This window comes from Amblyraja radiata, chromosome 7, assembly GCF_010909765.2.
Source record: "Amblyraja radiata isolate CabotCenter1 chromosome 7, sAmbRad1.1.pri, whole genome shotgun sequence".
NCBI lineage: Eukaryota > Metazoa > Chordata > Chondrichthyes > Rajiformes > Rajidae > Amblyraja > Amblyraja radiata.
In genome coordinates, this window is record NC_045962.1 from 37,131,389 (window position 1) to 37,146,041 (window position 14,653).

A 14,653-nucleotide genomic window follows, 5' to 3' on the forward strand; every position below is an offset into this window, starting at 1 on the left:
TGCACATTAAAAATATGATGCAAAATGAAAGTCGCAAACTATGGAATTCATATTTTTAAGTATTGTTACCAAGGAAAAGAAAGCAGTTGACAATTGTTTGATATTATTCATATGGAGGAGAAAATATAATTGCTCTAAAACCTACCTTAATTTTGCAAATCTCACTAAAGATAATCCCCCTCTCCCTCTCTCCACTCCTCTCCCCCCCCTCTCTCTCGCCCCCCCTCCCCCTCTCCAAAAAGTCTCCCCCCTTTCCTCCTCTCACATCCCCACTCTCTCTCTCCCTCCCCCTCTCTCTCTAACCCCTACCTCGCTCGTCCCCCTGTCTCAACCCCCTTTCCCCCTCTCACACACCCCCCCTCTCCTCCCCCCCTCCCCCTCTCTCTCCCTACCACGCAGCGAGGCTCCAGACTCCGCACGGCAGGCACCGTAGACCTCCCTGGCCCAGAGAAACGGGCACTCCTGCTACTTACCTGGAGTAGACATCTAGGATCATTGATAGACACGAGGCATCCAGGTGATTGTGTGGAGTGCAAATGGAGATCTGAACCCGCCCGGGCCCACTGCGCATGCGCGGAAAGACAGTGTCATTTTGCGTCGCTGCTGCGTCACTGGCTTCCCCCAACTGCGCAGGCGCGGATGGTCGCAATTATTTCCCCCAAAACTTCCAGCGGGCTGGACCCAGAATTTCGGGTAATTTCCATCAAAGTGGAAACGCTGAAAGTGCTCCATCTTTTTTTTCTCTGGATTTTTTTTTACTCTGTGGAAAAAAAACACCTTGGCCGGTAGATTTTGAGGCCCTAGGCTTCAGCCTATGAAGCCTATAGGTATATCCGGCCCTGCCGAGGCCCCCCTTGATCTCGAGACCCTAAGCTTAAGCTTGTGAAGCTTATACGTAAATCCGGCCCTGAATACAGTCTACATACATTACTCAAATTTCACAAATTTATCCCCCACCCTTGCAACTCATGTGGCCTACTAGCGTGGGATCCCTTCCCTTATTTTGACAAAACATTCAAAACTCATGTGTGTCGAGTGCTGATGAACATGCCTGATGCGTTTGTCAAGAGACTGAGAGTTCACCATTAAGCCACAATGGACGGCCAAGGTATCCTCACCAAAGTCTACATTTTATTTTGATTCGTAATATCCAGCAATTTCCTATTCTAAAACCCATTAAAGCTATTTCCTTCAATAAAAATATGGATTCGGAAAGAGTTCCATTACATTTGCATCCATCTTGCTTAGTAATCAGAGCATTTAAGAACCAATTGCAAAAATCAATCTGGCTTTGGTAGATTGGATTCTTTGATTGACTGGGTTCTATGTTAAAATTTAACAGACACTCAGCTGACACCAGGTGGCAGATGGTGTTATTTTTAAAGGATCAGTTTCGACTTTAGAAATAGTGTGGAAACAGGCCCCTCGACCCACCGAGTCCACGTCGACCACTAATTACCCGTACACTAGTTCTATCCTACACACTAGGGACAATTTACAAAAGCCAATTACAATACCATATAACCATATAACAATTACAGCACAGAAACAGGCCATCTCGGCCCTACAAGTCCGCGCCGAACAATTTTTTTCCCCTTAGTCCCACCTGCCTGCACTCATACCATAACCCTCCATTCCCTTCTCATCCATATGCCTATCCAATTTATTCTTAAATTATACCAACGAACCTGCCGCCACCACTTCCACTGGAAGCTCATTCCACACCGCTACCACTCTCTGAGTAAAGAAGTTCCCCCTCATGTTACCCCTAAACTTCTGTCCCTTAATTCTGAAGTCCTGTCCTCTTGTTTGAATCTTCCCTATTCTCAAAGGGAAAAGCTTGATCACATCAACTCTGTCTATCCCTCTCATCATTTTAAAGACCTCTATCAAGTCCCCCCTTAACCTTCTGCGCTCCAGAGAATAAAGACCTAACTTATTCAACCTATCTCTGTAACTTAGTTGTTGAAACCCAGGCAACATTCTAGTAAATCTCCTCTGTACTCTCTCTATTTTGTTGACATCCTTCCTATAATTGGGCGACCAAAATTGTACACCATACTCCAGATTTGGTCTCACCAATGCCTTGTACAATTTTAACATTACATCCCAGCTTCTATACTCAATGCTCTGATTTATAAAGGCTAGCATACCAAAAGCTTTCTTTACCACCCTATCTATATGAGATTCCACCTTCAAGGAACTATGCACGGTTATTCCCAGATCCCTCTGTTCAACTGTATTCTTCAATTCCCTACCATTTATCATGTACGTCCTATTTTGATTTGTCCTGCCAAGGTGTAACACCTCACATTTATCAGCATTAAACTCCATCTGCCATCTTTCAGCCCATTTTTCCAAATGGCCTAAATCACTCTGTAGACTTTGGAAATCCTCTTCATTATCCACAACACCCCCTATCTTGGTATCATCTGCATACTTACTAATCCAATTTACCACCCCTTCATCCAGATCATTGATGTACATGACAAACAACAAAGGACCCAACACAGATCCCTGAGGCACCCCACTAGTCACCTGCCTCCAACCCGACAAACAGCCATCCACCATTACCCTCTGGCTTCTCCCATTCAGCCACTGCTGAATCCATCTTGCTATTCCTGCATTTATACCCAACAGTTTAACCTTCTTAACCAACCTTCCATGAGGAACCTTGTCAAAGGCCTTACTAAAGTCCATATAGACAACATCCACTGCTTTACCCTCGTCAATTTCCCTAGTAACCTCTTCAAAAAATTCAAGAAGATTAGTCAAACATGACCTTCCAGGCACAAATCCATGTTGACTGTTCCTAATCAGACCCTGTTTATCCAGATGCTTATATATATTATCTTTAAGTATCTTTTCCATTAATTTGCCCACCACTGAAGTCAAACTAACAGGTCTATAATTGCTAGGTTTACTCTTAGAACCCTTTTTAAACAATGGAACAACATGCGCAGTACGCGAATCCTCGGGGACTATTCCCGTTTCTAATGACATTTGAAATATTTCTGTCATAGCCCCGGCTATTTCTACACTAACTTCCCTCAATGTCCTAGGGAATATCCTGTCAGGACCTGGAGACTTATCCACTTTTATATTTTTCAAAAGTGTCAGTACTTCTTTTACTTTGAAACTCATAGTATCCATAACTACTCTACTCGTTTCCCTTACCTCACATAATTCAATATCCTTCTCCTTGGTGAATACCGAAGAAAAGAAATTGTTCAATATCTCCCCCATCTCTTTTGGCTCTGCAGATAGCTGCCCACTCTGTTTCTCCAATGGACCAATTTTATCCCTCGTTATCCTTTTGCTATTAATATAGCTGTAGAAACCCTTTGGATTTACTTTCACCTTACTTGCCAAAGCAACCTCATATCTTCTTTTAGCTTTTCTAATTTCTTTCTTAAGATTCTTTTTACATTCCTTATACTCCACAAGCACCTCATTTACTTCATGCTGCCTATAATTATTGTAGATCTCCCTCTTTTTCCGAACAAGATGTCCAATTTCCTTTGAAAACCAGGGCTCTTTCCAATTTTTACTGTTATACGAAACACGAAACAAAAATACGAAACAACTTTATTTATCCCGAAAGATACAAAGATACTTAGACAATAGGTGCAGGTGTAGGCCATTCGGCCCTTCGAACCAGCACTACCATTCAATGTGATCATGGCTGATCATCCACAATCAGTACCCCGTTCCTGCCTCCTCTCCATACCCCTTGATTCCGCTAGCCCAAAGAGCACGATCTAACTCTCTTTTGATTGTATCCAGTGAATCGGCCTCCACTGCCTTCTGAGGCAGAGAATTCCACAAAGTCACAACTCTCTGTGTGAAAAAGTTTTTCCTCATCTCAGTTCTTAATGGCTCACCCCTTATTCTTAAATGATGGTCCCTGGTTCTGGACTACCCCATAATTTGGAATATGTTTCCTGCATCTAGTGTCCAAATCCGTAATAATTTTATATCTATGTTACTAAAAGTCTGATCTTGACCACTTCCTGTTGTTCTGTATATTGATTTTAGAAACAAAGCTGCCACTTACGGCTGTGATTTTTGGCCATCTTACTCAGAGTCCCCCTCCGCTGCGCAGGACAAGAGGATTTTTCCCATCGTTGAAAAATAAAAGAGTTATTAGTGTTTAAAAAATGCTGAGGTTCTCTATCCTGAAGGTCACGCCCCTTCCGGAGGGACTATAAAACCTGGAAGTGTTGAGTGCCTCAGTCAGTGTTTGCAAGATGGGGGAGCGAGAGGGTCACGTCCCTCAGTCTGAGCTGTGAATAACACTGAACACATGCCCACTAAAATGTGAGTGGTTTTACTGACCTGTCAGTGACCTTAATGTGGTTTGAAAATATAGTTTGGAAATGCTAAAGCTGTGTTGCCTTTGGTTTGGAAATGCTAAAGCTGTGTTGCCTTTGGTTTGGAAAAGCTAAAGCTGTGTTGCCTTTGGTTTGGAAATGGTAAAGCTGTGTTGCCTTTGGTTTGGAAATGCTAAAGCTGTGTTGCCTTTGGTTTGGAAATGCTAAAGCTGTGTTGCCTAATTAAAGTTGCCTTGCCTGATTAAAGTTGCCTTGCCTGATTAAAGTTGCCTTGCCTTCTATATACTTAAAAGTCTAATCTTGACCACTTCCTGTTTGCGCTTTATATTGATTTTAGAAAAAACGCTACCACGTACGGCTGTGATTTTTGGCCATCTTACTCAGTCCCCCTCCGCTCATCAGGTGCCGAGGATTTTTCCCATCGATTAAAAATAAGTATTTAGTGTTATTAGTTATTAGTGTTTAAAAAATGTTGAGATTCTCTCTCCTGGCAATCACACCAGGAAGGCCACGCCCCTTCTGGTGGGAGGGGGGGAGGGACTATAAAACACACAAGTGTGGGCGTGGCTCAGTCTCTGCAAGATGGAGAAGGGAGAGGTCACGACTCGCTGTCTTTAGTGGCCTTGCACCCTGCTTGAAATGGTATGAAACTGCACTTGAATTTGGTGGCCTTGCACCCTGCTTGAAATAGAATTTCAAGGAATAGCCGTGAGTCAACTGCCAGCCCACCAGCCATGACGGAGTGAGCTGCCAGCACAACAGCCTTGAGTGACTGAGCCGCCAGCCCAAGAATCCATTCGGCCCACAATGCCCATACTAGCCCTCTGGAAACCAGCCCTTCAGCCCACAACACCCATATTAGCGCTCCAGAAAACAACTCAATTAGCGAAAATTTAAAAACGCATATCAACTGCATGGGCCGTGGGTGTTGAAGAGTAGGGGCTGAGGGAGGGATGGAAGCAGAAGCAACGCCGGGGGCAGATGCGGACTGGGAGCCGGGGCTGGTGGGTGTTCGCCGGGCTGGCAAGTCGCTCGCTGCAGCTCCGTCCATGGAGCAGCCTCAGTGCAAGAGTCCTGGGCTGTCGGAGGCGTCGGAAGCGTTGCGCTGCGGCCGTGAGAGTCTCTGTGCCGAATTTGCCCAGGTGACCGCATGGACCAGGCTGTGGCTTGGTGCATCCTGGAGGACAACCAGTGGCTGCTGGAAGTAAGTACCAAGCACTGGGTAGAAGCGGTGGAAGATAGTGGCCTTCAAATGGGGGTGGTTGGAGAAAGCATCCTGCTTGCCTGCTAGATTTTCACTTACTGTAACTGCAGGAAAAATGTTCCCGATGTTAGGGGAGTTCAGAACAAGTGGTCACACAGTTTAAGAATAAGGGGTGAGGCCAGTTGAGACTGAGATGAGGAAAATCCCCTTCACCCATAGAGTTGTGAATCTGTGGAATTCTCTGCCACAGAAGGCAGTGGAGGCCAATTCACTGGATGTTTTCAAGAGGGAGTTACATTTAGCTCTTGGGGCTAGCGAAATCAAGGGATATGGGGAAAAAACAGGAAAGAGGTACAGATTTTAGATGAACAGCCATGATCATATTGAATGGCAGTGCTTGCTCGAAGGGCCGAATGGCCTATTTCTGCACCTATTTTCTATGTTTCTATGCTTGAGTATATGGCAATAAAACTCGACCACTTGATTTTGAAGGATTCATGCATGGTGGAGGTATAATGTAGTCATAGAGTGATACAGTGTGAAAACAGGCCCTTCAGCGCAACCTGCCCACACCCGCCAACATGTCCTAGCTACGTTACCTGCTTTTGGTCCATACCTCCAAACCTGCCCTATCCATGTATCAGTCTAACTGTTTCTTAAATGTTGGGATAGTCGCTGCCTCAACTACCTCCTATGGCAGATTGTTCCATACACCCACCATCTTTGTGTGAAAAAAGTTACCCCTTAAAAAGTTACCTCTTAAAAGTACTTCATACAAAAAACATTGAAATCATATTTCTACATTGCACTAAAACATGATTTTAGTACATCAAATTTGGAAAAAGTCCCTACCGTGGGAGGAGGGTCACACCCCTCCCACACCCTCCCCCCACTCAGTTGCTCCACTCCCTCGCCGGGTACCCCCAAGGCCAGTGATCAGTGATCGCTCAGCCTCCCGACTTTCAAAAACGCTCTGTGGCCTCTGGTTCAGACAGAGAGCACTGCCAGATGTGAGCGGGGAACTGAGGCCAGTTGTCCATGATGTCTGGATCCCAATGTTCAGCGCTTCGTGTTTCGGAGTTGGCTAATGTTATTGATTTGTAATTAGCCTGATTTGTAATTAGTTGACAAAACCATAATTTATTAATCAGGAATATTCAGGGGGATGGAATAAGTGTAATATTAAAATGACATGCAAGGTCAGGCTGTCTGTTACAACATACAGTCCCGATAACCCATTATTTCCTTCAGTTAAATATTGGGAAGGTAGTAGGTGTAAGGCTGGACTCGGGGTCAGGAATGAGAGAAGGTATGCAACTGGAGTCAGGGTCAGGAGTATTACCCAGGGGTGCAGTGAGCCCAGGTTGGTCAACATGGGCCAAGTGTTTGATTATAACCTGATTTCCATACATGAATATACTAAGATAATTCATGTGCTGCACCTGTTGATCAGAGTCTGGCTCTACTGTGGAATGTAATTAGGAATGTAATGTAGCCTAACCTTATTCATAGCTAATCCAATTTAAAGCATAAATATTGCACTCAAGTGTAAGTTTAAAGAATCGTTACAGTATGCACCAGATTGCACAATTTCAAACTGAAAAATGCAAAAGCTCAGTACCAATGGGAGAGGGAACACCCCCCTCCCACCCCCTTGGTTGCTGCGCTCCCTTGGGCTTGATCTCTCGCAATTTCTCACTGCCAACTCTCACCCATTGTTGGCAGCCCTGCAATTTCTATTTTCCTATTTTCTTCCAAGCGCTAGGCCACAGCCTTCCCATTTTCACACATTCTACTCACATTTTTCACATCGAGCCGATAAACATCTTCCCGTCGCATTCCCACCTATATTTCCGCACTATTTAATCGTTTAAAGTTAAAGAAAAAAAATAGAAAACTCACCCATTTCGGAAAAAAACGCAGAGTGACGTCACAATGCACTCGCAAGGCAGAACGGGACACTCCGGGAGGGAGGGGCACTCCAGCGTACTCGCGTCACGGCCACTGCCGGCGCCCAACGCCCAACATCCGGTGGCCAGGGTGGTGCCGCGGGCCCTTGCTGGAGCCGAGCCTGGTGCTCAAGCTAGTGAGAGCCGAGCCCGGGGCCAAAAAAAAAGCCACTGCAGGAACCAAATCAGGGCCGTGCCGAATACGAGAAGCAGGCCGAGTTCCAGGCCCTGGCGCTGCTCCAAGACCTGGGTAGGTCCTGGGGCAGGGAATGGGAGTGATGGGAGAATGATGAGGGGAATGAGGAGGACGGAGATGGGGTGGGGCGTGGGGTGGTAGAGGGAGATGGGGGTGGGGGGGAGGTTTGGGTGGAGGAGGAAGCCCCCTCCCTATCTAGCCTCACTCCCACCCTCTCTACCCCATCCCTCTCCCTATCTACCCCCCCACTCTACCCCTCCCTCTCTAGCCCTCCTCCCTTGCCCTCTCCCTCTCTACCCCCCCCGCTCTGCCCCCTCCCTCTCCATCCCTCGCCCTCTACCTCTCTATGCTCCCTTCCCCTCTCTCTACCCCCTCCCTCCTATACCCTCTCCCTCACCCTCCCTCACCCGTACCCCTCCCTAACCCCCTCCTCCACCCTCCCTCTCTACCCCCTCCCTCGCCCCCTCCCTCTCTGCCCCCCTCCCCTCCTGCCTCCCCCCCCCTCTCTCCCCCCTCCCTCTGCCCCCTCCCTTTCTGCCCCCATCACCTCTATGCCCCCTCCCTCCGACCCCCCTGACCTCACTGCCACCCCTCCCTCACGCCAACCCCTCCCCTTCACCCACCCCCTTTCTAGGGATGAAGAGGGAGGGTTGAAGAGGAAGACAGGGAGTGTCGGTATGATGAGGAGAAGTGAGCTGCGCCTGCGCAGTTGGGGTGCTCATGCGTGAGTGGCGTGCAAAATTGCGTTGGGGGAAGGGCTTGCGTCGGGGGAACAGGTGGAATTTAGCCTGCACAGCAATGGCCTGCTTACTATGGTCACAACGGGAACCCGTCAGCCGCGCCTGCGCAGTTGGGAGCTATGGGTGAGTGGTCGAATATTGCGTTCGGGGAACATCCCTCCTGAATGACAACGCGCCCCCCCCCACCCCGGGGGACGGGACCCAACGGGTCCCACTTGGTCTAGTATAATTTTTTTTAATTCACAATTAACTTAAGAAATACTGAAATGATCACAAAATAGCAGAATAGATTTAAAAAATTTCACACATCTAAACTTACTCATCTAAAAGCATCTAATGATAGATAAAGGATTTGTTTAAGGATGGAGTTCCTGAGCCATTTCTAATTGACAAAAAGTCTGTGAAATATTTAAGTCTCGCTGTTTACATGCGAGGGTTTACAATGTTTTATGGAAAGAAAAGGTTGACTGGAAAGGTATGGTTTGCTTTCATTTTTCCTTTGCTTCTGCTTGCTTTAATGAAGGGTTATTCTTACTGCTAGGAAGGTGGGCTGTTCCCACAGGCAAAGGTTTGACGTACTGCACACATTGTACACGTCTGTGAGGTTGAAAGTTGCTGAGGGTGGCAACTAGGAACAACAGCAAATTTAAATTAAACATATTATCTTGTAAATCAGGCAGGTGCCTGATACGTGACCTTTTAAGCTGCCAAAGCATAATACATTCAAATTTAACAACTCTTTATCAACATTTTTTTTAATTAAGCCATGTTTTATTGCCTTGTATGCTCCTAAACCAAACTCTGTTAAGTGGTTAGCGTCACAATACCCACAACATTAACCCCCCTGAAGCAATGAGGAAACAAACAACAATTGGCCGTCTACTATCAAACGAAATTTATTCTCTTTTACCCCTCAGCCTTCTGTGCTGCAAGGAATAAAGTCCTGGTCTGCCCAACCTCTCACTATAAGCTCAGGCCCTCAAGCCATTGCAACATCCCCGTAAATCTTCTCTGCACTCTACCCAGCTATATAACATCCATCTTATAACAGGGTGACCAAAACCGAACATAATACTTCAAGTGTGGTCTCACCAAATGTCTTGTACAAATGTAACATCACGTCCTAACTTCCATTCTCAATACCCTAACTGATAAAGGCCAGTTTGCTAAAAGCCTTCTTGACAACCCACTCAACCTGCAACGCCACTTTCAGGGAACTATGTACTTGAACTCCAAGGTCCCTTTGATCGACAACACTCCCCAGGACCATTGCCATTCACCGTGAAGGTCTGTCTTGCCCTGGTTTGACGTCTATATTTTTTTAAATGAATACAGGTACTCACCTTGAAAATCTTTATAACAATGGCAATTTCCTGGTTAGCCTCCAATTTCTTCTGCTTTCATTCTTCTATCATTGTTGTTTCTAAAATAATAATTGAAATATTACTTGGCCTGCTGCCACATTTAAGCAGCGATCAGATTGCTTTGTAAATACATCTCAAGCTTCAATAATATTACTCATCTGTTACTTTATTTTCACTGTGCCCGTACAAAGCTGTTTAAAGTACCCATTATCTGCCAAACGTACAATTTATGACATTGCATTTCAGGGAGCAGGCTAAAATCTTAATGGTAAATGGCGATTTAAACATGAAGGTTGAATTGGTTCCCAGCAGGGAACGAGCAGGGCAGGAGTAATGGCCACTTAAAGCAAGTCATGTTCGAGGTGAAGGTTAGCTGATGGTAGGGAAGGGGCTTGCTGCTCACGGCAGGGTGTATTTAAGTCTTATAACAAGTTAAACTGAGGCACACATTTTACATACAAGCACTGAGGTTGAGATGCAATAGTATTTCCAGCACAGGTGTAAGCTTTTTAGAAGCATACAAATGAAAGAATTCAGGATAAAAACATGGACTACTTTTTGACAAGTGGGGATTCACTCACTCATTTTGATTCTTTATAGCTTTGCCATCGTCAAATAATTATCAGAAATATTTTCTGAGGCTTTGGAGAGGGTGCAGAGGAGGTTTACCAAAATGATGCCTGTATTTGACAGTATTAGCTACAGGGAGAGGTTGGACAGATTTGGATTGTTTTCTCAGGGTTGCAGCAGGATAAGTGAAGACCTGGTATAATAAGTGTGTAGGATTATGAGAGCCATAGATAGAGTCATACAGAGACATGCAGAGTGGAAACAAGGCCATTCTACCCAACTTGTCCAGGCCGACCAACATGCTCCATCTACACTAGTCTCACCTGCCTGCGTTTGGCTCATATCCCTCTAAACCCATCATATATCCAAGTACCTGTCTAAATGCTTCTTAAACATTGTCATAGTACCTGCCTCAATTACCTGCTCCTGCAGCTCGTTCCATACACCAACCGCCCTTTGTGTAAAAAAAAGCTACCCCTCGGGTTCCTATTAAATCTTTATAGGGTGGACTTTATGGGGTAGACAGTCAGAACTTATTGAATAGCTGAACAGGAAAGAGGAATGAATGGCCTAATCTTTATGGCAGCTTTATAGGACTTTGGTCAGGCCGCATTTAGAACATTGCATGCAGTTCTGGTTGCCCCATTACAGGAAGGACGTGGAGCTGTTGCAGAAGGTGCAGAGGAGGTTTACAACTGCAAGCAAGCTTCTCCTCGTGAAGAGCCTGTTGGAGATCTTGGACCTCTGTGTGCCAGAACCTTATACACCCTCTCTCTCTCCAGAGGGAGCAGCCTGGCACGGTATTACGTCTCTTTGCCAGCTGCTGATTCACAAGCAGATTTTGGCAGCCCCCCAGTGATGGGTTAGCTTTGCTGCTCACACCAGCCACCATCTGCTTCCGTCACACACATACACATCGGCACTGCCAGGTGTTACTCACAAAAAATACTTTGATAAACTTTCGTCCAAAAGCCAAACTATCAACAATCTCCTTCATGCTTCCGGTAGTTTAGTTTAGTTTAGTTTACTCATACAGCATGAAAGCAGGCCCTTCGGCCCACTGAGTGCACGCTGATCATTGATCACCCGTTCACATCAGTTCGATGTTATCCCACTTTCGCTTCCACTCCCTCTAGGAGGACACAAAAAGCTAGAGTAACACAGCGGGTCAGGCAGAATCTATGGTGAAAAGGAATAGGTGACGTTTCCGGTCGAGACCCTTCTTCAGACTGAGAGTCAAGGGAAAGGGAGAGGAGTGATATAGACGACACATAGAACAAAGGCATGAAAGATGCACAACGCAACAATGATCATGGAAAGGTGGAGCCCACAATGGTCCATTGTTGGCTGTGGAGAAGGTAATAACGAGTTATACAGACAGTGAAACTCAACAGGACGACAGTGAAACTAGTACGACAAGTAGGGCAAGGGCGCGACGGAGAGAGGGGAGATGCAAAGGTTACTTGAAGTTAGAGAAATCAATTATCAAACTGGGTTGTAAGCTGCGCAAGCAAAATATGAGGTGCTGTTCCTCCAATTTGCATTTGGCCTCACTCTGAAAATGGAGAAGGCCCAGGACAGATAGGAAATGGGAAGAGGAGTTAAAGTGTTTGGCAACTGGGAGATTAAGTAGGTCAAAGCTTTCCGCCAAACGATCACCCAGTCTGGTCTTGCCAATTTATAGGAGTCCACACCTGGAACGGTGGATACAGTAGATGAGGTTGGAGGATGTGCAAGTGAACCTCTGCCTCACCTGAAAGGACTGTCAGGGTCCTTGGCCAGAGTCGAAGGAGGAGGTGTCGGGACAGGCGTTGCATCTCCTGCGGTTGCAGGGGAAGGTACATGGAGAGGGGGTGGTTCTAACGATAGGTCCTTTTATCCAATCTATCTAGGCCTTTCACTATTCGGTAAGTTTCAATGAGGGTCCCCCCTCATCTTTCTAAACTAAACAAAACAAAACACATGTGCTTGGTGTGATCGTCTTTACTCAGCCTGCCTGAAAGAATGCAGGAGATGTCAAGGACCAAGAGGGAGTTCATCAGCGAGCTCCCGCGGGGATGAGTGTGAAGTCTGGAGCACATCATTTCCAGTCTGAATGTGTCAGTCAGCATCGAGGTCCTTTGGGTCCACAGCTGTCAGCATAGTTCTCTGCTTCCATCGGACAATGGGCAGTCATCGGTAGCTTTTGTTCCACACGGAAATCTCGCGCCTAAATAGTGCGGATGTGGAGAGGATGTTTCCACTAGTGGGAGAGTCTAGAATCAGAGGGCAAAGCCTCAGAATAAAAGGACGTACCCTTAGATTGGAGATGACGAGGAATTTCAGAAAGCATTTGATAAGGTCCCACATAGGAGATTAGTGGGCAAAATTAGGGCACATGGTATTGGGGGTAGAGTGCTGACATGGATAGAGAAGTGGTTGGCAGACAACAGGAAACAAAGAGTAGGGATTAACGGGTCCCTTTCAGAATGGCAGGCAGTGACTAGTGGGGTACCGGAAGGCTCAGTGCTGGGACTGCAGCTATTTACAATATACATCAATGATTTGGATGAAGGGATTCAAAGCAACATTAGCAAATTTGCAGATGACACAAAGCTGAGTGGCAGTGTGAACTGTGAGGAGGATGCTATGAGAATGCAGGGTGACTTGGACAGGTTGGTGGGAGTGGGCAGATGCATGGCAGATGAAGTTTAATGCGGATAAATGTGAGGTTATCCACTTTGGTAGCAAAAACAGGAAGGCAGATTTCTATCTAAATGGCGTCATGTTGGGAAAAGGGGAAGTACAACGGGATCTGGGGGTCGTTGTTCATCAGTCTATGAAAGTAAGCATGCAGGTACGGCAGGCAGTGAAGAAAGCGAATGGCATGTTGGCCTTTATAACAAGAGGAATCAAATATAGGAGCAAAGAGGTCCTTCTGCAGTTGTACAGAGCCCTAGTGAGACCACACCTGGAGTATTGTGTGCAGTTTTGGTCCCCTAATTTGAGGAAGGACATTCTTGCTGTTGAGGGAGTGCAGCGTAGGTTTACAAGGTTAATTCCCGGGATGGCGGGACTGTCATATGCTGAGAGAATGGAGCAGCTGGGCTTGTACACTCTGGAGTTTAGAAGGATGAGAGGGTATCTCATTGAAATATAAGATTGTTAAGGGCTTGGACACGTTAGAGGCAGGAAACATGTTCCCGATGTTGGGGGAGTCCAGAACCAGGGGCCACAGTTTAAGAATGAGTAAGCCATTTAGAACGGAGACGAGGAAACACTTTTTCTCACAGAGAGTGGTGAGTCTGTGGAATTCTCTGCCTCAGAGGGCGGTGGAGGCAGGTTCTCTGGATGCTTTCAAGAGCTAGATAGGGCTCTTAAAAATAGCAGAGTCAGGGGATATGGGGAGAAGGCAGGAATGGGGTACTGATTGGGGATGATCAGCCATGATCATATTGAATGGCAGTGCTGGCTCGAAGGGCCGAATGGCCTACTCCTGCACCTATTGTCTATTGAATTTCTTTAACCAGAGGGTGGTGAATCTGTGGAATTCATTGCCACAGACAGCTGTGGAGGCCGAATCATTGGGTATTTTTAAGGCGGAGATTAATGGGTTCTTGATTAGTAACGGTGTCAGGGGTTATGGGGAGAAGGCAGGAGGATGGGGTTGAGAGGGAAAGTTAGATCAGCCATGATTGAATGACAGAGGTGCGGATAGGAGATTCTGCGGCAGCAGGCGAGACTCCAGGATGGTGTGTTGCCTCCCTGGTGCCAGGGTCCAGGACGTCTCCAAGCGGCTGCACGGCATCCTCAAGAGTGAGGGGGAGCAACCGGAGGTCGTTGTGCGTGTTGGCACAGATGATATAGGTCGGAAGAGGGAGGAGGTTTTGTAACAAGAATTTACAGAATTGGGTAGAAGACTGAAAAGCAGGACCTGCTGGGTAGTGATCTCAGGGTTGCTTACATAGAACATAGAAACATAGAAAATAGGTGCAGGAGTAGGCCATTCGGCCCTTTGAGCCTGCACCGCCATTCAATATGATCATGGCTGATCATCCAACTCAGTATCCTGTACCTGCCTTCTCTCCATACCCCCTGATCCCTTTAGCCACAAGGGCCACATCTAACTCCCTCTTAAATATAGCCAATGAACTGGCCTCAACTACCTTCTGTGGCAGAGAATTCCAGAGATTCACCACTCTCTGTGTGAAAAATGTTTTCCTCATCTCGGTCCTAAAAGATTTCCCCCTATCCTTAAACTGTGACCCCTTGTTCTGGACTTCCCCAACATCGGGAACAATCTTCCTGCATCTAGCC

General features: G+C 46.4%; 1 protein-coding gene across 4 annotated transcripts in view; it reads right to left on the reverse strand.

Moving 5' to 3' along the window:
- The window catches only part of csrnp3 (cysteine and serine rich nuclear protein 3), a 101,591-nt gene that overhangs the window by 26,286 nt on the left and 60,652 nt on the right, over nt 1-14,653 (reverse strand). For all 4 annotated transcript variants that reach the window (XM_033024193.1, XM_033024192.1, XM_033024195.1 and 1 more), the window contains one exon: nt 9,767-9,846. The gene's annotated coding sequence lies outside the window, so the exon portion shown is untranslated. The remainder of the gene's footprint in view (nt 1-9,766; nt 9,847-14,653) is intronic.